Source organism: Chrysemys picta, chromosome 3 (assembly GCF_011386835.1).
Source record: "Chrysemys picta bellii isolate R12L10 chromosome 3, ASM1138683v2, whole genome shotgun sequence".
Lineage (NCBI taxonomy): Eukaryota > Metazoa > Chordata > Testudines > Emydidae > Chrysemys > Chrysemys picta.
Genome location: NC_088793.1, coordinates 25849946 through 25875204, shown reverse-complemented (window position 1 = coordinate 25875204; position 25259 = coordinate 25849946). Strand labels below are relative to the sequence as shown.

Sequence of the window (25259 nt, the reverse complement as noted above, 5' to 3'; positions counted from 1 at the left end):
ATGCAGAAAGATTTCCTGTCTCATCCCCAAAGCCTGAAATAACTGGTCTTTCTTCCATTTTGGTATCTGAAGCAGCAAAATATCTTGCAAGTTGCAGCTGCCTGAAAGGGCTCAACATAATCACTGATGCTATATTTTCTAGTAACTCCCCACTCTTTTTTTTTTTTTTTTGGATATTTGGAAGGTAAAACTAACTCAATATTTCATTTCTTGGGATAACTCCTTGAGAAAAGTTATCAATAGGAAGAAGTCTGGTGTCAGAACAGAATGAAAAAGCCAAGGCAGTAGCATTCTTTTGAGATAAAAATTGTTATTTTTCACTTGCATCTCTGTAGACGAAGAATACAATTGTATGGGCACTCTCCATTTCTTTTTTCAATCTGTCTAGCAGGAACAAGTGCAACAGAATTTGACTCATCAAGAGATGACCTGTGAATTAGGAGACCACTCAGTGTTAGTAACAGGATTCAGAATTTGATGGCATCGTGACAGAGGAGCAGGGATGACTTGATAATGGAAGTGCAGAAGGAGGGCTCCAGAGGGACAGAAAAAGACAAGGAGTTGGAGGAGAAGTGAAGGAAGGAGGAGGAGAAGCAGAAGATGGAGAACAAGGAGGCAGAGGAGGATCAAAGGAAAGAGAAGAAGGAGCTGTTTTCATGTATCTCCACCATGATTGTGTGATTAGGGAGTGAGACATGGAGTTTCATAAGGACATGTTGGAGAGATCATTCAAGGCCACGAGCCACGGGGGCAAACCGCATTGGAATCAGGAGCCATATGAAACCACCACAATGTTATAATCTATTATAAAATATGCAGAATAATTCGTTGGGCCAGCCAAAAGAGCCCTGGATCACCACCACACCATCAGCATCAGCTTCACTACTCCTGATCCAATATGCCGGAAAGGTAACTGATACACTAATGATTTTTAAAGTCCTTATACGTGACACTGAGATGTCTGCACATACTTTCAGCAAGTTGTGGCAACTCATATGGCCACTTTTTTAGCATCAAGGACTTGCAATAAAGTGTGTATAAAAATCACATTTGAATGCGAGTCAACAGCTTCTACATACCATGTAACAGGCCAAATGAGCCATGAAACCACATTATTCAGCTCTATGGTGCTCATAGTGCAGCGCAAATATGCAAGCGCAAATGGCATCCCTTATAGCCTTTTCTGTCGCAGATCCTAAAGCAGTAACAGGTTAGTTTGGTGTTTTCTGCAGGTGTACTCCAAATCGGCAATCCAGTCCATCCCAAAGTACAATCCCTTAAGATCACAAACATTGTGAAGCATCCAATGTGCCTGGCGTTAAAGACACTGCAGTCCAAATGAGTCAGTAAATAGAGTTGCCTGGCCTTTAGTTGGCCAAAGGCACATCCCATCGCCATCCTGCACTTGCTGAGTGTGCAGTTAAATTGCCTCTTGTCCTGTTGGCACACATTAGGATAAGGTTGCATCAACCAGAGCATCAGTAGCATTCTGGGTCATCTAAAATCCCAGTTGGACTGGACACACCATTGATGAGTGTGTTAGAGAGGAACAACGTTATCAGCTTGCCCATGATGAAGCAGGTCAGATTTATGGAACACCCTAGCATCATGCACCTATCCACTGCATCCAAAGTAGGTGTCCATAAATATCCCAGAGTGGTACACAAGGCCTTACATAATGATGGAACTGTATCCTTTCCTTTAGTATAGTTGCTTGCTTGAAATGGGGTGGGGGAGGGAGACACATATGATTTGTATATGTGCCTGCGATGAGATGTGCACCCACACCAGCCTTGATAAGGTTAACGAAGGCATGAGAGACCAATTAGGTTACTTGGTGTCACCTATAAGTGGGGTTAATCCAGAGTGAAGCCCAGCTGGAAAGGGCTGGGAGGGCACAATAAAGCCAGGAGGCTGAAAGCAGAAGTGGAGCTGGGCTGGGGGCTAAAGGCCAGCTGCGGGAGTTGGCTGAGGGAGGGAGAGAGAAGGAGGTGCCGGGTTGGCAGGGTACCTGAGCTTCTCTGGATGAGCTACACTCTGTGGGGAAATAGAAGATATAATGGACAATACTGAAAATGATGAAGGAGATAACAGAGAGGAAGACTGGCCACAGGTTAGGGAAAAGAAAAGGGTGGACATGCCAGAGCTAGAAGAAGAAACAACAGGCAGAAAGAAAGGAAAGAGTAAAGATAAATATCCAGCTGATATATTGATGAAATCACTAGTCAAGGATGTGTAGTTGGGGTATATAAACCTTCACTACTGGCAGTGGATTAAAAAAAGTGCTGGAGACATAGTAAGAGTCAGAAAGCTACAACAAAGAGATCTATTAATTGAATGTAAAAGCAAGGAACAAATAGTGAAACTATTAAAGATTAAATTGCTAGGAAAACTGAAAGAAGTTTCCAACTGCCTATGTATCTGATAGAGACAAGAAGAGTTGTATATGGGGGCCTATTGAAATGACTGAAAACAAAGTAAAGCAAGGCATAAGGGATAATAAGGTACTATATGCTAAGTGGCTAATTAGCAAGAGAAGAGGGGAAAGAAAGCTGTTAACAGCTGTGCTAGTAAGGAGACACCCTTCTGGATAGGGTCACAATCGGATACCACATTTTTTTGACAAAATCATATATCACACCCGCAGTGAGGTGCTACAGATGCCAAAGGTTTGGACATGTGGCAAATATATGTAAAGGGAAAAGTAGATGCAGTAAATGTGGAGGGGAACATTCCTCTGGTAATTCTGTGGAAGGAACTTAATTAAAGCATAGCAACTTAGGAAAGCACATTGCAGCATACGGAGGTTGTATAGCAGCAAAGCAAACAAGCGAGATACAAAAAACAAAAGTTACAAATAACACATCATATGTGGAAGCTACTAGGAGGCATCTAAGACCAAAAAGGGAACGAAGAAAGGAAACGCAGAAAGGAGAAGGAGAAGCACACAACAGAATGAATCAAAGGATATAACAAGGGAAAATTAGGGATACAGGGAAAATAGGAAAATAATAATGAGGGTTACAAGGAAAATAGGAGAAGACATATGTACAGACAAAGAGACGTTCACAGCTTTTATGACTGAAGTAATAAACTGCCCCTCACAGATAGGAAAAAATCAGAAAATGAAAAGAAAACTATAGTTAAAAGCAGCAGAAAAGTACCTATGAGTTAGTAACTCATCAGTGGAATGATTCCATGCTTTTTTAAGTGAAGGAAATACTGAAGTATATATAGAATGGTACTATTTACTCAGTAGCGCATGGAAAGGAACTAAAGAGAAATATCCTTGATAAGGATATTGAACCTGATATCATTTGTATACAAGAAACATGGTTAATAGGGAAACTAGATTTCAAATCTCAGGATATGGCATCTATAAGCAAGACAAAGATATAGGAAGGGGGTGCTGAGTTTGTACATTCATTAAGGAAAACCTAAATTATCTTGAAATTGAAGAAACTAAATATAGGGTATAATGCTACTGAGATTCCAATGTGAAATAAATCTTCAGCTGTCAGAATATATAATGTATACAACCCCTCTGGAAAACTGGAGATTAAGGATTTGACAGCGATAGTTGAAGATGCAACAGGTCCATATATTATATGCTGACACCTAAACAGCCATGACAGATTGTGGGGAAGCGGAAAAAATGATAAGAACAGCAAATATCTAGAACAATTCACTGATGAAAATAATTTAGTAATGCTGAATGCTGATACACCCACCCTAATTTTAATATAGCCAATGAATATCTCTCCTGTTTAGACCTGGGAATTGTGTAAAATAGTATAGCAAATACATGCATCTGGGAAGTCGAGAAAGAGGAGGGAATGGGAAGTGATCACCTCCCTATACTTATAGTATATCAAGGTAAAGGCAATATGGAGGATGGCCCACTACTTGGAATATATATAAAAAAAAAAATTGGGAGCTATTTAAAATGAATGAGTGATGACATTGAGGAGTTTGGTAGCAAAATATCTAAGGGAATCATGATGGCAACAAAGTTAACTATGCATTCGATATCAAGTCATCCTAGCAGTAGAAACAATGAATAAGAAATATAAAACAGCAATTAAAGAAAAGATTAGGGAATATAAAAAAAGCAACAAAAAATACAATGAATAGTGAGGACTTGATGAAATATAAAGAAACAAGGTAATTGCACAAAGGGCTATTGAAAAGGAGGGGGGAAACTGGAGAAAGTACTGTGGGAAAATAAAAATACTAAAACATCGGAGGTATATAGGCAGACTAGGACAATGAACGGAATATGGAGCAAGCATAATTCTATGCCAGGCCTCATTGTAGAAGGCCAACATTTAAAAAGCTCTAATGAAGAAAAAATGGAAGACCTACCAGAAATATTCTACAGTGTTAATAGTGGTGAAAATCAGAGTATAGAAGTTTGTGTGAGGAAAAAAAAAACTTAAAGAGAAGTATGAGGACTAGAAGAGGTGAGAGGAAGATGAGGGTATGATATTAAATGAAAACTTCTATATGAAGGAACTTCCAAATGCTATGGCTAAAAGCAAAAATTCTGCATCAGGCAAGGATGGCATATGTGATGAAATGCTAAAACACCTGGATGAACAATGTCTGAAAATACTGCTAAAACTGTACAACAGTATATGGGAAAGATGTGAGTAGAAACACCCAGCTGTCACCCCACATAAGCTGAGAACAAGACCTGATACAAGGACCTGGGGAATAGAACCCAGTTTTATAGAGTCTAAGGCAGCGATAGCCCCACACTGCCACCAGAAAGTCCTGTAGCATGTAAACTGGGAGCAGTGTGGAGAGTATGCACCACAGGAAGTACTGCACACGAGACCCAAAGTGACAGTACCCTGCAACCTTCTGATTGGCCAAGTGCCACGTACTTAACCCCAGGAGATCGCCTAGGAAGTTGTTTGGGTAGCTACACGGTTTTTGGCTTGCTGCAATGCCAAGCTTTGCCTTGTTTCCTGATCTCTGACTCCAACCTGACACTGACCCTAATTCCTGCTTCTTGAGTTGAACCTGGTACTCCCTCTGGTCTTTCACCCCAGCCTGACTCTTGTTTATAAGACCTGACCTTGCAATTCCTCCAACTCCTGCCTGATGACTCCTGTCCCTGGTGAACAGACTTTAGCCCAGCTGTGACTGCTAGGCAAGACTGCCTGTGCCCCAGTCCCTCATGCATGGTATGTACAGGCCAATATTCCTTACATCATGTTTGGGTAAAGTCATGGAAAATCTGGGGATTGAAAAAATAACATGTCTAGATTGAAATGGACTTAGAATACACTTTGCACATTGTCTCTGGAGGGGAAGAAGTACAGCTGGTCATATAGTAAGAGTAGTGATAGCATAAATCATTGGTAGTAACTTTCCTAGATACTGAAAGAAGTATACAATACGTTATGGAGAGAGGGCTTATTGCATGGAATAGCATCCATGGGCATAAAAGGCAGAAAAGATGGATAAAGGATTTCTTAAGTAAAAGAACTTTGCAGGTCAGAGTAGGGAAAGCCTACACTGCCATATATCCAATCACAAATGACACTCCATAGTGCTGTCAACCCCACCCACCTTATTCAATGTAATGATAATGTCCCAAAAAGTTGAGTGAAGGAATAGGCATTTCCTTGTTTGCAGATGGCTATGCTATATGGGCTGAGAACAGGAAATAGCTGAGAACCAAATTCATGAAGCACTTAGGGAACGTGTGGAATGGGGAAATGTGGGGCTTTATATTTTCAATTGTCAAAACTAAAGAAATGATATTCACTAAAAGGAAAATTAAAAGAGATTGTAAACTGTCTCTTTATGGACAGCAAATAGGTATGGTTAAAAGCTACTAATTCCTGGCTGTGATGTTTGATAGCAAGCTAACATGGAAGGATCACATTGAAAATATTGTAGATAAATGTAAAGGTAAAATGGATCTACTTAAAAGTATTTCTGGAACCACCCATTATGCCCTGCATGTGGTGTCTTCATCATAATCCCTTTGTGTGTAACGTAGGTAGCTCTTGGTGAAATGCCTGCGGCATTAAGAATGAAATTAGTGGACTTAACCTTTTGGGCAAAAGTCATAAGAAACCGGGAAGATGGAAACACTAAACAAATATATGAAGAATGCTGGGAATTTAGTGGTCAGCATGGTTGGAAAAAACCAAAAATGCCTCATGTTAATAGGATTAAAATAGGGACAAAGGAATTAGCGTAGTCTGCCATGGAAAATGCATGATAGGTAGAAAATCACCCCTTAATATAAATGTGGAACGAAACAATGAAATTAAAAGGGGAAAAGGAAAGCTAAATTTATTAAACAGAGCAAATGGTTTTACATGTGATAAATGGGGTAAGAATTGTCAAATATTTACAGATGGGTCTAGAGATGAGTGGGGACAGCATTCTGCATCCCAATACTTGGAATAAAGAAATCAATTAGACTATCCATTTTTGTAGTCATTCTGATGGCTGAGCTAGCCAGGATGATGCTGGCATTGTAGTGGATACTGGATGTGCGACCTACCTCAGTTGTTATCTTGTCAGATTCATTATCAGGACTACTGGCAATAACTTTGGAATTCAGATAGCAGAAATTATATAGTGAATGAAAGATTGTTACTAACAACAGAATTGGCACCGATGGAAGGAAACTTTAAAATAGCATGTTGGGATAGCAGGAAATAAGGTGGGCAGACAAAATAGCAAAAAATGGTGTACAAAGTGGAAAAACTATAGAGATTCTCCTAAGTAAACCGGAGTTTAAAAACCTAATTAAAATGAACTAAGAGAGGAATGGCAGGAAGTATGTACAAAAGAAACAAAGGGGAAAAGACTTCATGATGTATCCCCTAGAATAAAAAAAAATGCTGACATACTACAAGAACCTGAGAGAAAGAGTGAGGTACTGGACAGTAATGGCTTAAATAGTAACTTGTCCTTAATTAATAAGCACAAAGATGGGCTGGGTGAGACATGCAAGGTCAAAGAAACGGTTGATCACATCCTCTGGGAATGTAAAGAGTGCAACACTGAGAGGGGAATTTTGTATGACAAACTCAGTCACCTAAAAATGACAATGTTTACACAAAAGTACCTGCTAAGAGTATCAGAAAAGTGAGACACCATTAAGGAAGCAATAATACTGTGACATTCTATACCTTGGGGGAGCGTCCTGGAACCCCCATATTCCTCATTTTTATATATGATTATGAGGTATCAGGGGATACCTTGTGAGGTATCAGGGGAAAGGTTATGATCTGATGAAAGTCATTTCTCTGTCCATATATGTATATCGTTAATGCATATGAAGTTATGAGAATTGTGTTGTATGGTTGTCACTAAAACATGCTGTAAATTGGGAATCAGCCAGATATTCACTCCCCAGAGGCAACAGCAAGGAAAGTAAACAATGCCTGGGTGGAGTGTGAAACAACCCATCAACAGCCATTGTCCAGCGAGGAAGCTACAATTCAATGACTCACCTACATGAGGACACACCAGGGGAATTGCTCAACCTTGCCTGGAGACTCAGCAATGCCCACCCAGACATGCCTGGACTTGTGTTTTCCAAGCACACAGACTGCGGGTATAAAGCAGACACAGTGGCTGCATGCAGGACCTCTCTGCTTCACCCACCTACACTACAAGCAACAAGGACATTCTGAAGACTCCAGCTGAGGGGACTGGTCCAGATTTCAAGGGTGAAATCTGTATACTATGGACTGCAATATCCAGTGCGGTGAGGAGTGCTTAATCTAGATGTTGCCCCGTCTAGTAGGGTTGAGAGTTTAGTCTGGGTGCTTATATTTTCTTTTCTTTTGGTAACTAACTCTGACTTTTTTTGCCTATCACTTAAAATCTATATTTTGTAGTCAATAAACTTCTTTTACTGTTTATATTTACCAGTGAGTTTGTATGAAGTGTGTGGCAAATCTGCTCAGGGTTTTGCAAAGGCTGGTGTATATCCACTTTCCATTGATGAAGTGGTGAAACAATTAATAAATCTACATTGCTTGTCTTGAACAGTGCAAGACTGTATATTCCTGAGGTACAGTGCTGGGAGCTGGGGGGATTTGGCTCTGGTGCCTTTCTCTGTGTGATTCATGAGTGGCTCTGGGAGCATTAATGCAATCTAGCTGGGTGTGTGGGGCTCCACATGCTGTTGTGTTGAGTGATCACCGCACCTGGAGGGGTTTGCTGCTGGTCACTAGCAAGGCACTGTGAGAGACAGCCCAAGCTGGAGAGAGTTCAGGGGGCACAGTAGTCCCAAAGTCCCAGGCTGGACCCTGGGGATCCTGCCACAAATACACTAAAAAAAATACTGGGAAAAGAGCATGACTGTATCTATATATCATGAATTCCAGCATCTAGCTGTTATAAAGTAAATAGTAGTGTTCCCCAGGGTCTGTACTGGGACGCACTATTCAACATATTCAACATAAGTGATCTGGAAAAAGGGGTAAACAGCGAGGTGGCAAAATTTGCAGATACAAAACTACTCAAGATAGTTAACTCTTCTCAGTCTGATTTGGACTTACAAAGGGATCTCACAAAACTGGTTGACTGGCCAAAAAAAAGTGGCAGATGAAATTCAATGTTGATAAATGTAATGTAATGGAAAACATTGGAAAACATAATCCCAACTATACATATAATATGTTGGTCTAAATTAGCTGTTACCACTCAAGAAAGAGATCTTGGAGTCATTGTGGATAGTTCTCTGAAAACATTCACTCAATGTGCAGCGGTAGTCAAAAATGCTAACTGAATGTTGGGAATCATTAAGAAAGGGATAGATAATAAGACAGAAAATATCATATTGCCTCTATAAATCCATGGTATGCCCACATCTTGAATACCGTGTGCAGATGTGGTCGCCCCATCTCAAAAAAGATATATTGGAATTGGAAAATGTTCAGAACAGGGCAACAAAAATGATTGGGGGTATGGAATGGCTGCCATATGAGAATATTAATAAGGGACTTTTCAGCTTGGAAAAGAGATGACTAAGGGGGTATATAATAGAGTTCTATAAAATCATGACTGGTGTGGAGAAAGTAAGTAAAGAAGTGTTATTTACTCCTTCTCATAACACGAGAACTAGGGGTCACCAAATGAAATTAATAGGCAGCAGGTTTAAAACAAACAAAAGGAAGTATTTCTTCACACAACTCAAGTCAAGCTGTGGAACTCCTTGCCTGAGGAGGTTGCGAAGGCTAAGACTATAACAGGGTTCAAAAAAGAACTAGATACATTCATGGAGGATAGGTCCATCAATAGCTATTGGTAGGGATGGTGTCCCTAGCCCAGGAGCGCCGCCAGCTTTTCCACCGCCCTAGGCGGCGGAAGGTTCCGCCCCGAAATGCCGCCCCCCCACAGAGGCGGCAGAAGATCCCACCATGGAAATACCACCGCGGTCTCTGCCCCCCAAATCACAGCGCCCTAGGCGACCGCCTAGGTCGCCTAATGGGTTGCGCCGACCCTGCCCTAGCCTCTGTTTGCCAGAAGCTGGGAATGAGCAACAGGGAATGGATCACTTGATTACCTGCTCTGTTCATTCCCTCTGGGGCACCTGGCATTGGCCACTGTTGGAAGACAGAATACTGGGCTAGATGGACCTTTGGTCTGATCCAGTATGGCCGTTCTTATAGACTCAGATTGTGATTCTGCTACACCATAAAGAAGGAGAAAATTGCAGGGGAAGGAGGCTGTAGTCACTCCCTGGGATGAGGGAGACCTTCAGGGACAAGGAGGAAGTCCTGGTGGAGAGTAAGCCCTGAGATCCTGCCCTGGAGTAAGTCTAGCAAGAAACTATCGGGGTGATGTAACCATGGGGCGTAGACTAGGCTCATGTGGTAAACTCAGAAATATGCAAAGGAAAAGAAAGAGAAGCTGGGTAGGAAGGAGCCCTAAGAAACAGCAACAGAGACAGGGACACAGCAGACTTTTATGGCTGGTTATAGAATCCATGGGCCAGAACTCAGTATAGCGGGTGGGCCTGGATTCCCCTGGTACAGTGGCACAGAGCCCAAATTGGGGCTGAACCCTATCTGGAGAAGGCATTTGGACAGTAGTCCTGTTGTACTTCATACCCCCAGAAGGGGTGGACTGAATAGGGACCTGGTGGAGGGCCAAGTTACCAGAAGAGAGACTATCCCACAGAGTGATCAGAAAGCATAAGGGAGCACCCAGTGCTGTGAGAGCTACTTACCCGCTCGTATCTAGATCTGGGAACACTAGGGGGAACCCCATTACAGTGTCCCATCGATCATACTTGCACAGTTTGGGAAGCTAATGCATGCAAGCCCTGAAGTTATTTAATTAATATTTCTAATTCTGGCCAGCTTGGCGGACAGCACAGCATGAATTGCCTTGCAAATCTCAATGACCCATATGTAGATCCCTCCCCTCCCCCCCGCAACCCCAAACTGATTGCCAACAGCTTTATAGCAGGCTGGGGTTACCAGCTTCCATAGGATGATAGTGGCATGCTTCTGGTATGCATTGGGTCTCTCATCTGCCTGCTCTGCTTATAAGGGCCAGGGCAAAGTCCTCACACTGCTCCAGGAATGTGTGTGTCTTCATGTGACATTCTGGACCCAATACTGCTCATCCCATGTTTCCAGTACAATGTTATCCCATTAGCATGTTGCTGTGTTCCTGGTCCAAAAGGGGTAATCTAAAACCAGCATCCGTTCAGTCCACAGCTTCATGTCCACACAGTCCCATTCAGTTGCTGTGCTACTCCATCCCAACTGCCTCCATCCTCCTCCTCCTCAAAACAGCCTCTGAAGCCCTTCCCAACATCTCCTGGCGCAGCTTGTGCAGAGGCATGAAAGTAACACTGCCTCCCTAAAAAAGCAGCAGCTCTTGGTAATGAGGAAGAGCAGGAGCCAAATACCTTCAACATGTAACAGCATACCAGTGTCCCAGCTGGGACAGGAAACCAATGTCATGAGCCTAAACCGTTTCTTCCCACAGTCCCCGGAGTGAACAGACACGTTGCTGCATAACACGGCGAATGTGAGCATAGAGTGACGTAGTGCGTTGTGGCACGATGAATCTCCGAATACAAGCCCAGATGTTTGCATTGCTTCTCACAGCCACATACTGTTCCAGTACAGGTGCAAGGCATGACAGCCATATGCTAACATGGACAATTTGATCATGCAGTAATGGAATAGGCTACCATGCGTTGACAAGTATGTGATTATTACCCCATGGTTTGTATGGAGTGTAGACAAGGCCTTGGTGAACTTGATCCCTCCTGGGGCTGTACTCTGGTTGTAAAACATGAAGGAGATACACTTAATTGAAGTAATCAGAGCCAAACTGGGATTAACTCTGAGTAAATATATCCTGAGGTGGCTGCTAGCAGTAAACCTGACTGCGACTTCTTAGTGGGGAACTTGTTGCTCTTCTTGCACGCTCTTCTTTTCACTTTGTTCAGGGACCAATAAGTTGAAAATAGGGAACGCATAACAACCTAAGAAAAAAAGTAAACAATGACTACGTTAACGGAGTTACCAAAGGGGAGCTAGGAGTGACTAAGCAGAAATAGAACAAGGTTTTATGGCTTTGCAAACTGAAGGTTCTCTTGTTTTGTTTCAACTGTTAGCAAAATCCTATGCTGGCATAAATGGGCATAGCTCCATTGATTTCATTGGAGTATCATTCACTTATATGAGCAGAGAATTGGGTCTTGTATCTGTCACAGTTTTCATAATGGTGTACTGAACATTTTATTTAGTTACTTGAACATGCTATTAGAAAAATCAAACTAGGGAAAAAATAAAAAGCCCCCCTTAATTTTGATAAGTTATGAAACATTCAACACAATTGATTTAGTTGGGGATTAGTCCTGCTGTCAGCAGGGGGTTGGACTAGATGATTTCCTGAGGTCCCTTCCAACCCTGATATTCCGTGATTCTATGAACCAAAGATGTCTTGCATATAGGAATTGCCATACAAGATCAGACCAGTTGTTCATAAAGGGCCTGATCTAAAGTCTATTGGAAAGAATCACATTGACTTCAAATGGGCCACTCTGATTACTACAAAAATGATTTTTCCTCCTGTTGATAATAACCCACTTTAATTGAATTGTCTCATTAGAATTGGTAAGGCAACCCCCATCTTTTCGTATACTATGTATATATATCTTCCTACTGTATTTTCCACTCCATGCATCTGATGAAGTGGGTTTTAGCCCATGAAAGTTTATGCCCAAATTAATTTTAGTCTCTAAGGTGCCACAAGTCTTCCTCCTTGTTTTTGTTGATACAGACTAACACAGCTACCACTCTGAAAACTGACTTAATTGACTTCCAGGGACTTTGAATCAGGCTCCTACTCCAGTATCCAGTCTCTGACAGTGACTGGTACCAGATTCTCCAGAGGAAGCTGCAAAGAAATCCGGTAGTTGACAATTAGGTAATACCCTAGCCATAGGAGGAGTTCTTTCCTGTCCCAAGGTACTTAGTATTTTGCTTCTGTTCTATTCTATATAGGTTCACATACTGTGCTAATCATTGTAGTTTCTGAGCACCTTCCTTACAGCACAGGAAGAATTGTGTGTCAAGTGGAGGGTTTTGTTTTGGAAAGTTTTCACTTTTTGTGGGTGTCATTAATATGTATGCACTGTGCTGTGCCTCTGTTAATGAAGGCAGGCCGAAGAAGCGTTCCTTGCACTTGGAGTAAACGGTGGTGACAATGAGCGCTGCATGTTAATTGTTGTATTTTTTTTAAAAGGTATTTCTTTTTATCATTTTTAAAAGTATTGTCTTTCAGGGTCATTATTTGGGAAAGGATAAATAGGACCACCCCATTGACTCCTCTCTATAACATCCATTACTCTACACAGCTAATGTATCGTCACTAGACTAAGCAGTCCTACTCTTTTTAGCCTCTCTTCCACAAGAGCCTCTCCGTGTCCTCAAACATGTTTATTGCCTGTACAATTTTTTTATGCATGTAATTATTCTACCTAGCAGAAGCATTCTGTATTTTTTGTTAATATTTGTAGGGGAAGTGTATTTTGCTACTTTTTAAAAAAATCCTTAATAAAATAAAAATAAAAATTACACTAATAAGTATTTAATGAGAAAGTTTGGTCCAAGTACTGTATATGCTAGCTGTTCTTAAATCACTATGGAAGAGTTTTGGGATTGCAGGTTTTCTGTTCAATTTAAGCTGGTGAGCAACCAAGTTATAATCAACATTAATAAAGCATGCAGGCTAAAACAGTAAAAATAATGTTGAAACAAAATAGCTCATGTCAACTGAAATACGGAGATTGATTCCCGGGTGGCTCGTAAGGGAAAGGATAATTGCCATAATGAAAAGAGAGATTGAGTCCAACCTTGTAGCCTTTAATTGGGCAAACCTTCCCTTGAAATCATGCCCTGCCATTTGCGTAAATATTGACCAGGATTTAATGTGGCAGCACCAGCGCCAAATTTCTTCTTTCTGGGTGGTGCTCCACCCATGCTCCACCCTGAGGCTCTGCTCCTTCCCTTAAAGCCCTACCCCTGTTCCGCCTCTTCCTGCCCTCACTCCAACCCTCCCCTGAGTGCACCTCGCTTCACTCCACCTCTTCCCACCCACGCTCTGTCCCCTTTCTCCATCCCCACCGCCGAACACCTGATAGGTGGGTGGCTTGTGGACGCTGGTGGGATATCTTGGGAGACCTTGGTTAGTTGTTTCTAATGGCAAGGAACCTCAAAATCACAATTCCTTTAATGCTAGGTGGGAGTGCGCTCCCAGAAGTTGTCTTTATTTGGGAAAATAGTGGGGAAATTATTGAGGGGCCACATTCTGATATCTTTACTCAGTGTGAGTGTCAATTTCCTCTACATGTAGTCCCATGCACTTGGACTATTCATGGAGTAAGGTAATATTCAATATGAGCAAGGGTAACAGAAACTTGCCCTGAGTCAATACAGAAATTAAATTCCCCATATTTACACCCACTTTAAATTTTCTTTGTATGAACATTAATGCAGGTGTCTTTTTGTTAATTTTCAGAGGGCGGCTGGCCCTGAAAACCCGATTCTCCTCAGGATTGCCTGGCACCATGCTGTCATTTCCATTCTCATCATTTCTCTGAGAAGAGCATGCACCATCCACAAATGGGCGCTCCCCCTCAGAGACATGTTTGTACAGGATATGCATCATCCACTGCTACCTCTTGTTCACTCTCTGTGCTGCAGACCATCAAAAGCAGATACACAAATAGAACACTATTTAATGAACACAGCAAGGAGGCAGCCTTGTTGAAATATTTCCAGGCCCAATAGGGAGCTCCAATTGTGCCTGTCCCACAAGGACCATGCACGTTCATCCATGCCCAATTACCAATTTGTCTGTGGCTATGACTTTGGTGAATGGTGACAAGTGAAAGTAGTGAGCAAATGATTCAATAACATACTTGGCGGTTGAACAGAGATATTTCAGATGGGGCATGCTGCCTAACCGCAGCACAATGGGGATAGATTGGGTTCCCAAAACTCGAGGCCACACTCCCGACTCTTATGCAGTTAATTGAGATGGATAAAGTTATGTGATTTCATCCTTTGCAACTAGGGTGACACAAAAAACCATACCCAGAGACAACTGAATAAGCCAGGCAAAGGCCTGGTTCCAACCTTTGCAGCAGGAATGTCCATGCACAGGTTTACAGTGTCTGAGTATGAGAACATTCATTGTGAATCTCATCCCATCCTATGACATTGCCATTTTCTCAGTGTTGTAGCAGTGGAGTCTCCGTCAAAGCCACACAAGTCATCCAGAGAGGAAAACGTTTTTAAAATGTCCTAAATATTCCCAGATCCTACCAGCCTAGCAATTCCGAACTCCCTAAACTGGTTCCATGCTCAACCTGGGTGAATGAAAAGTTCAGCGACTTACTTATAGTTAGTTACAATCATCCAGTCAAGAATGGGAATAATGTGACTCATCACAACAAGGTAACAATTAGAGCTGCTTGAACATTTCAGAATTCTGAAATTTCAATAAAATTTCAATAAAAAGGATTATCTTTTTCAGAAAACCATTCATGAAAGTTTCATTCCTTCCATTGACCAGCTATAGAGCTGCTTAAAATTCTCTGAATTTTGAAATTTTGCTGAAAAATGTTGTCAAAGAAACCGATGAGGTTTTTTTTACAAAAAATGTTTTTTCAATTTTTCAGTCATCTCTAGTAATGCTGAGTAGTGCAAACAGGTAAACAACCAGATCCTGCAGGTGTTCAGGGAACAATTATGAAGGTGGAAAAAAATCACTATCAGTTTGCAAACTATTTGAAGACAAAAACAATGAGTTGTCCTTGTGGCACCTTAGAGACTAACACATTTATTTGGGCATAAGCTTTTGTGGGCTATAACCCACTTCATCAGATACATGGAGTGGAAAATACAGTAGGCAGGTATAAATATACAGCACATAAAAAGATGGGAGTTACCTTATCAAATGGGGGATCAGTGCTAAGGAGGCCAATTCAATTATGGTGGATGTCGCCTATTCCCAACAGTTGACAAGAAGGGGTGAATATCAACAAAGGGAAAATTACTTTTTGTAGTGCTAACAACGCCAATTCAGTCATGGTGGATGTGGCCCATTCCCAAGAGTTGACAAGAAGGTGTGAGTAGACACATGAACTATGTAATTATGCCAGACATCTGGTCTAATTACATAACAAGGCAACTAGTATGTTTTGCTTGGATGTATCATGTTTTTTTTAAAGAACAATTGAGATAAGTATGACTTTAACAGCTGTAGTATTTTTAAATAGCACTATCGTGGGTAAATATTACTTACAACAAATCTGCCTAAAACAATAGACTTATTAAAAACAAACCTTTTGTGTGCATTAAACCAGGCATCCGATATATAGCACAGCAAAGTCCTTTTATGCCTGATAAAGGGATAAACAGGTTTTTAAATAACTAGAACTGCATTGAACTTTGACAAACAAGCCCCTTAAAGCTTGTAAGTTTTATTGCCATTTTCCAGGTAGGCTCATAAGGAAGAGCTAGGCCTTAAAATGACGGAAATTGTCCCAGCCCACTGGAGGGTAATTCAGAAAGGTTTAAGTACAGGAGCCAATGCAGCAGCTGTGCTGTAGGATACCATTCAGGACTGAACCGCTGAGTCTTGATTTTGTTTGAAATGTGAAGAGTTAATTTTTTTAACTGTGCAATGTGAGAGAAGTGCCGGTTAGAACTAACAGAGAGAAGTGCTTGTCAGGACTGATGCCTGAGAAAAAGAGGACGGGAGAAGTGAACATCAAAAAGAAGTACTTTAAAAAAACCTGGGAAGGGAGCGGCATTAGGCTACTATATCTGGATATTTGCGCTGGCTTGGGGCTAGATTGTGGTTCTCTGTTAAACCATATTAGGGTGACCAGGGGTCCCGATTTTATAGGGACAGTCCTGATTTTGGGGCTTTTTCTTATATAGGTGCCTATTACTCCCTACACCCGTCCTGATTTTTTACACTTTCTAGCTGGTCACCCTAAACTATATGTAAGGAGTAGTGCCACCCCAGAGCAGCATAGGAAGGAAATCTTCTCCTTGCTTCCCATTCCTCTGGGAGGGGAGGAGATGGTAATTTTCTGATAGGCTATACCAGCAGCTTGTTCAACTCAGCTGGCCAGTGTTTTGAAGGACTGAGTTTAGGCTCCACCCAGTCCCCACCCCTTTCATCTGGGGGGATGTGGGGGGATGTACAGCATCCACGTACTCCTGCACACCCAGTGCCAAAGTCCAGGAGACCCACATAGGGGCATAAGTGGGTGGAGGGCCTTTATACCCCTGTGTTTATTTGTAGTCCAGGATGCAATCTAGTCCTCTACCATAATATCTGAGTACCTCCCAGTCTTCAATGTATTTATCCTGTGAGGTAGGGAACCACTATTATACTGTATAGATGGGGAACTGAGGCACAGATAGACTAACTGAATTGCCCAGGGTAACACAGGAAGTCTGTGGTGGAGCTGAGAATTGAATGCAGGTCTCCAACTGCAGTAAAGATTGTGGAGTGTGCAAGCACACATGCATCCTTTTCTAGGAAAGGATCTGAAAGACTAAGAAGAGAGAAGACAAACTCCAATTCCTCAGACAGAGACAAGCACCTACAAGATCTCTATCAAGCATTCTTAAAACTACAATACCCACCTGCTAAAGTGAAAAAGCAGATTGACAGAGCCAGATGAGTACCCAGAAGTCACCTCCTACAAGACAAGCCCAACAAAGAAAATAACAGAACACCACTAGCTGTCACCTTCAGCCCCCAACTAAAACCTCTCCAGCGCATCATCAAAGATCTAAAACCTATCCTGAAAGATGATCCCTCACTCTCACAGAGCTTGGGAGACAGACCTGTCCTCGCTTACAGACAACCCCCTAACCTGAAGCAAATACTCACCAGCAACCACACATCACTGAACAAAAACACTGACCCAGGAACCTATCCTTGTAACAAAGCCCAATGCCAACTCTGTCCACATATCTATTCAAGTGACATCATCATAAGACCTAATCACATCAGCCATACCATCTGGGGCTCGTTCACCTGCACATCTACCAATGTGATATATGCCATGTACATTGGCCAAACCAGACAGTCGCTACGCAAAAGAATTAATGGACACAAATCTGACATCAGGAATCATAATACTCAAAAACCAGTGGGAGAACACTTTAACCTGTCTGGTCATTCAATGACAGACCTGCAGGTGGCTATCTTACAACAGAAAAAACTTCAAAAACAGACTCCAAACGAGAGATTGCTGAGCTGGAATTGATATGCAAACTAGATACAATCAATTTAGGATTGAATAAGGACTGGGAATGGCTGAGCCATTACAAACATTGAATCTATCTCCCCTTGTAAGTATTCTCACACTTCTTATCAAACTGTCTGTACTGGGCTAGCTTGATTATCACGTCAAAAGTTTTTTTTCACTTACTTAATTGGCCTCTCAGAGTTGGTAAGACAACTCCCACCTGTTCATGCTCTCTGTATGTGTGTATATATCTCCTCGATATATGTTCCATTCTATGCATCCAAAGAAGTGGGCTGTAGCCCACAAAAGCTTATGTTGAAATAAATTTCTTAGTCTCTAAGGTGCCACAAGTACTCCTGTTCTTTTTGCAGTTTCTAAAAAAACATTTAATAACTTTTCTTGGCAAATTTCACTTGTGTTTTATTTTATTATGTGATCTGAAAGGAGACAGTCAGAAAGAGATGATAAAGTGCAAAATCCATTGCAGTTTTTTATTTTAATTTGTGATGTAATTAATCTATCTGGGATCACCCAGAGTAAAGTAAAACTATTCTTTCAAATGTTCTGATTTCCTTCGAGATCTCTTTTGTGTTCCTATGGAGCTGAGAGCAGTCAGTGAAAGCAAATACTTTCAAAATTAGAAGAAACTCTTTGATCCAGGCCTTGTTATTGGGCACTGCCAGTCTGCTTGGATTTTACAAAAGAGAGAAAACCATGATCCCTGCCTCACCAAGCTTATTATCTAAATTATAGAAACAGAATAGTTTAGATGTACAGTGCCCCATTCTCTGATGTTTGTAACCACTGTTCTCACCAGTAGAAAACACTCCACTCCCAGCATCAGAAATAGAACTTGGAATTCCCAGTTTTCAGATGTCCAGCAAATAATTGTCACTAGCAATGTGTGTGTCAAGGCCTCCGCTAGTAGCTGGTCCATGTAGAGAATAATAGTTAATCTTTTAGCTCAAGTGGCAGAAGCCTATGCTGGGTATCTAAAGGGCCAGAGTCAAACCCTGCTGATAATTCATGTGTGGGGTCCTTCATGTTGCACAGGAGAGAATCTTTAAATAAATAGTTTTATTTCATCCACACAGTGAGAGAATATCCTTTAATTAAGTTTCATCATTAAAACCATTATAACCTGTTGTTTATGGCAGGAGACAAACAAAACATGGATATTCTGGTCAATTTGACTTTTGTCGCACATTAGGAGGTCTGCAGGTTGGGAGGTGGGCTAGACAGCTAACATTCACACTCTATCAGCTGACATCATGCCACATGGCCTGATAGATGACCCAATAATTATACCATTTTCTTTGTTATTCACCATTATTAGCAGTAATCTTACTAACTCTTTAATTGCAGATACACCAATTTGGGATCACTTTATGAGATTCAGGTCAGGTAAAAATCAGACCCTAAATGGTTACTATGTCTTTTCATGTGTATTTTTGTACTATCATTTGGCAGTATGTCATGTACCAATTTAAAACAGCTGGTGCAAGTGAGTTAAACTTAGTTTAATATCCGGGATATATCACCAAGGGGATCACTCACTAAATTGTAGAAAGTGATCTTAGATTGCAATAGTGGTTTATTATTCAAAATAGTTTTGTCTTGACAACAAATTGTAGTTTTTGACCTCAGTTTTTATCTTTCATTTTAATATTGTGGTAGTTTATTAGAATCATAAATATTAAGATGTAAAATTTTATTATCTCAAAATTTCAACAAAGCCTTATTGGAACCTGTTATTCCCAAGCCCTTTTGATGTCAGTAAAAATGTGATATAAGCTAAGTGAAAACTTTTATACAATAGTTTAACTACAATGTTGAAAAAAAGAGCATACCATTTCATTATAATTAATCATTCAATCACAATCACTCATGCAATTTAGTCTAAGCTATTACTTTTGGAGACCTAGACCCTGGTTCTCACCTCATGATAGGATATCTCCACTGACCTCTGTGGTTTACACTGGTTCAAGTGAGATCAGAATCAAATTCCAATCTTGCTCAGGCATTAAGGGAAAATAAGGGAAAATAAGATTGGTAGTCTCATTAGAAATCCACTGTGCAATTCTTTTTGTGACTGTAATCTCTGCACAAGGGAAACACAAGGATGGGAATGTGACACATGTTGCAGGTCAGGAGCGTGAGGTGCAAGTGTGCGAGGAAGCTCAGATAATGCCTGCTTGCACTATTCTTGGTTAGAGTCCATGTCTCACTTTCATGGACTCAAAATTCCCCATGCCCCCAAAATTGCCTCGTACCTCATATCTATGGTACAAGCTAGGGGTCTGATTCCCCTGCTTGTGTCTGCATACTCGCACTTGCTCTCCTCAATCTAGCATGAGTATAAACAGCAGCGTAGCCATGGTAGCACGGGTAATGGTAGTGGAGGCAGAGCTTAGCTGTCAAGTACATATATACCTGAAACCGTTGGGTAGGTTCTCAGCACGGCTAAGTTGTGCCTCCACTGTTGCTTCCCATGCTACCATGGCTACACTGCTACTTATACTCACATGAGCTCAATGGAAGCTCGAATGAGTACATGTACACGAGCAAGGGAATCACACCCTAGCTCAGAGTGTAGATGTGGCCTTTGAGATGGTTTTTTGGGTATTGGGGAATTTAGTTGGGCTGCAGCTGTACCACACAGTGCTGTGATCTCTTCATCTCTATGTCAGGGATGGTCTAGGTTTACTTGGTCCTGCCTCCATAGAGTAAGCAGGACTTGGTCACTTCTCAAGGTCCCTTCCAGCTCTCCATTCCTGTGATTCTACAGTGGATTCTCCATCACTGGTCATTTTAAAATCAAATTTGGATTTTTTTTGAAAGCTCTGCTCTAGGAATTATTTTGGGGAAGTTGTATGGCCTGTGTTATATAAGAGGTCAGATTAGATGATCACAGTGTCCCTGGAATATATGAATCTATGAATTAAGCAAAGCAAATCAGAGAGGCTGAAGGCTTCTGGTTCATTAGAAAGAAAGAAAACACTTTCACCTTGTGCCAAAAGATCCCCCTATAGGGCTCATCTTCACTGCATTGTTAACTCACATTACTGGCACCCAGGTTAGCGTAGCCCAGGTGTGATCGTATTAGCCCTTTTGGCCACAGCATTGCACTGGGAGCTTATATTCAGCTGGTTAGCCACCATGACCCCCAAACCTTTTTCAGAGTCTCTGCTTCCCAGGATAGAGGCCTCCATTGTGTATGTGTGACCCACAGTCTTTGTTCCTAGATATATATATATATTTACATTTAGCTGTATTAAAATGCATGTTGTTTGCTTGTGCCTGAGCTTACCAAGTGATTTCATTATTTACCATTCTCCCAAATGTTGTGTCATCTGCTAACTTTATCTGTGGTGATTTTCTTCCAAATCATTGATTTTGAAATGTTAAATATCATAGGGCCAATAACTGATCCTTTTGGGACCTCACTAGAAATACACCTGCTCAATGACAACTCCCCATTTACAATTACAGTTTTGGAAAGCATGCTTTCCTCCCACCACTAGTATTTTTTCCTCCTTATCCATCTCCTCTTCAGATTCCTCAGTCTGATTCATTCTGTGGGATGTGTTCTGGGAGTTCTGAGTCAGCTTTTCTTCTCTTTTACCCAGGATGACTACTATTGCACTAATCACTGCTACTGGATGGGCAATAACACCTGCTCCGAATTCCATTGTTCTCTGCAACAGTTCTCGCTTGCTGTTTAAATTGCCTCTGATCTCCATTGAGGAGTTAGAAGAGGACAGAACAGTAGTTCTTTGATGTTGTTAAATAGTACCATTGTTGGTTTTCTCAGGGTGACGTCACAAGCAGTCATGTGGTAGTAGGTACACTGCTTTCAAATATTTCTTGAATGTAGTTTTAAGCTGGGTTCTAAATTGTTCTTTCCAAGTTCCAGATATAAAGTTTAATTGAACTTTATTATTTATTTTTATTTTGTTTTTCTTTCCTGATTTGCATTAAGAAAAGACAATAACATATTTATTAGTAGTAAAAGATGGGTAAAAACAAGGACATTAAAAGTTAGAAGGAATAGTATAGAAGACCATACAGCATACTTGAGGAATTCTGGAAAATATTGGAGTAAGTTGTCCATCTGTTTAAAATCTAATTATACTTCCATGGGTGAATGTGTATAGATGACAGCATCACTTTCAAAAGATGATTTTCATGACATTCAGCACTGCAAATTCCAACAGAGATCTGAGATACAGGCTTTGTTCTTTCTCCTGACACTTTCATTATCACTAAGAACGGTTCTGCAATCAAAATATGTATGACAATTTTGTCGATACACGTAGCAGAACGGAGTCCATCTTGGTCTCCCATATACGTGCTGGTTCCTTGGTGCTAACAGTAGTAAACAGGTTTGTCAGTCAAAAAAGCAGATATGATTCGAAGACACACTGGAAGCAGATCTGATGAATAACAGATTTTACATAAATGTACTTTAAAATTAATAAAAGTCAAGCAAATCTAATGGGGGAAAAAGTTTAAATTTAGCTGACAAACCTTTCATTCTTTTGAATGCAGCACAAATTTTCAGGTCTTGACTTTATGAACTTTCATAAGACAGCCAGGATTCCATTATAATTTGTCACATCTGTTTTATTTACAATGGGTAATTTTTCCATTGGTGATATAGCAGTCTTTGCTGTCTATCACTCAAGGCTAAATCCTGGTCATCTTATTTTATATTATGTGGGGCTATATAAGACAAGAGGCACCTCTCTCACCCCATACACGTCCCTCATAATTATTTAAAAAGAATCAATGCAATCAATTTAAACAAAATAAAAGCAGTACTGTGCACCTATGGAAAGCACAAAATGCAGCTTAATGGCTGTGGATTGTCTGTTCAAAGGGGCAGTACTAGCAGAAAGCTAACAAATAAGAACTGCACAGAATGGAGAAAATTGCCACAGTTCTCTCAGGAGGGGAGATGGTGTGAGTGCAGGGATGTGACCAGTGCACTAAAGGAGTTCCTGATGTCATATCCCCACATGCAGGGAGACAGCCACATCTGCTACTGTGCCCTATGCCCTGAAATAGCAGTGGAAACATGGCTGCATAGGCATCCTGGCAGCGGACAGTGTGACAGCTGCCATCTTGTTCATCACTAGGAATTGAACCAGGGAACTCCAGAGGAAAAAGCTTACACTAACCTGCAGCTTAAAGTAAAGCTTAAACTACAGAGCCGGCCTTGTTAGATGAGAGTTGTAATGGATTCACGTCTTCTGTGTATCAGGTACAGTGGGCTACACCAATCTATTTTTGTTCTGAGAAGAGCATTGTCATTTTTATGCCGGTTTTCATCTGCTCTCCAATATTTGGCTCTTTGAATGTGGTGAGCTCTTTCTCATTATCAGCTATGTGCACTTGTCTCCTTTCCTAAGGATATGCAATAATGTGTTTGCTATATTGTCTGACCTTCTCAAACTGGTAAAAAGATGGACACTTTCACTACAGCTAAGGCTGAGGACTCTGGCCCCCATTCAACAAAGCAATTAAGTACCTGTTTAAGTACATGCTTTTGGTTTTATGGATTTTCACCACTATATTTTGCCCAGCCATTATTCTGGTTTACAGAAAAATATTTGAATAAATTGCTATTTTCACATCGAGATCATGGACATATGCAAAAGTCTGCACATCGTTAATGCTAAGCCATTTTAATAAAGAGGCACTCGGCTGAAAGATGTCTGAAAGATGAGTAGAAAGTTATACTGTAATGTAAATCAGCTAGGGTTTAAGGACTAATAATATAATACTAGTCATCCCAAAGGATCCCCAAACACTGGAAAGTCTTTATAAAAAGATATCAGTTCTCAATCACTCACTGTTCAACTTTTAGGGCAAAGCACAGCAATGATTTAACAGAGCATAGTAACACTACACTACAGTTTAGAACAGGAGGAGAAGGATTATTATCTCTGATTTAAACAAGAGAGAATTTTATGTACTGCAGACAGAATAATTATCCAAATTGGAATTGGGCAGGACATAGGGGGGAGAAAAGGAGGGGAGGAGGAGGGTGAACAGAAGGTCAAAATGAAGAAATGGGTGACTACCAGAGAGCCATCTGTCACCTAAAAGGGGAAAAAATAGCTGAGAAGAATTATGATTCTCTGTGGAAATCAAAGCAAAAGTATGCATTCCTGCCTTCAACGTTGTTGTGTGGTAATATAAAGTTCTGGGAAGCTTGACGGAGAGCCAGAAATAAGTTTCTTTTACCCAGAGAGACAAGACAGATATATCTGGGAAGGAGGCTTGGGAGCCCTGTAACTTGCTGAACATGAGCCAATTCTTGTTGGAAGGAACCGTGAAGCAAAAGAGAAACTCCAGGCGCTGTACTGGTTTTCTTTGCTGGAACTATCAGATCTTTTTTTTTGTGCGTGACTTCAGATGTGTGTGTGTGTGTGTGTATATATATATATATATAGGGCAGCAAGCAACATTGTACCAGAATTGACTTCAACAAGGTCGTTGGAAATCTCCAGGCCTCGGAAAGGTCAGCAGAGGCTTCTCAGAGATAAGCTCTTCAGGCCAGGCACCAGGTACCTATATGTCTGTGTTCAGCATCTCTCATAAATGGGACCCTGATCCTGACTGGAGATCTGAGTGCCCTGTAATAACCAAATATCAATAGTAATCATGTATGTTTGTGGCATCACTGATTTCATATGAATTAGTACCAGAGAGCAGACACAAAGAAGTGTCTGCTATGTGAAGGTGAGTACACCCTTTTACCAAATCAGGTACTGGAATGTGGCTAGACAGAATAATTTGATCCTTGATTCTTGCTGTGGTCCTTGTGCATGGCCAGAGAAGCAAAAAGGGACTATAAAGCAGTCTTAAATGGAAAGCTGAGGATTTTCCCAACATAGGGCAATCTTCAGATGGCATAAAACTTATGTCAGTAGCTTTATGTGCTTTCTCCCTTTCCTCTTCAATATGGAGGACTTGTACAGAGGAGGAAGGGTGGTTTACCATGGGGACCATTCCCACTGGTGAAAGTTAGAACAGGCCAGAAACTGGAAACCAGTTCAGCATGAAGACAATCCTTGCATCAAGGAAGGTAGAAAAGTGCCTTAGAAAAGAGCCCTATTTTTACTTTCTCCCTCATCTGTGCCAAAGGGGGGCTAGCACAGGTGAGGATTTAGTCTAGTATTTTAACATATTCTGGACCTTTTCCATTGTGTGCCCTGTATGTTGCATTTGCAAGAAGAAGTACTGGATAATTGAATGGGAACCCCTCCCCTTATCAGACATTTATCTGATCTTTGCATGGATTCACCAATACCGTGTAACACAAAGGTATGGCAAAACCAAATGTTTTGCCATTCATACAGTTGCATCTATATAGTCCCTATATTCATTCCCATTTAGTGCAGAGGAATTATTTTTCAGTACATAGTAGAGCTGGTCAGAACTCAGAATTTCCAGTGCA

General features: G+C 41.0%; 1 long non-coding RNA gene across 1 annotated transcript; it reads left to right on the top strand.

Moving 5' to 3' along the window:
- Window positions 1–7252: 7252 nt before the first annotated feature.
- On the top strand, window positions 7253–18045 carry LOC122173591 (uncharacterized). The gene is made up of 3 exons (XR_006174169.2): window positions 7253–7744; window positions 12337–12479; window positions 14032–18045. It is a non-coding gene; the product is annotated as an uncharacterized LOC122173591 (long non-coding RNA).
- Window positions 18046–25259: the final 7214 nt, after the last annotated feature.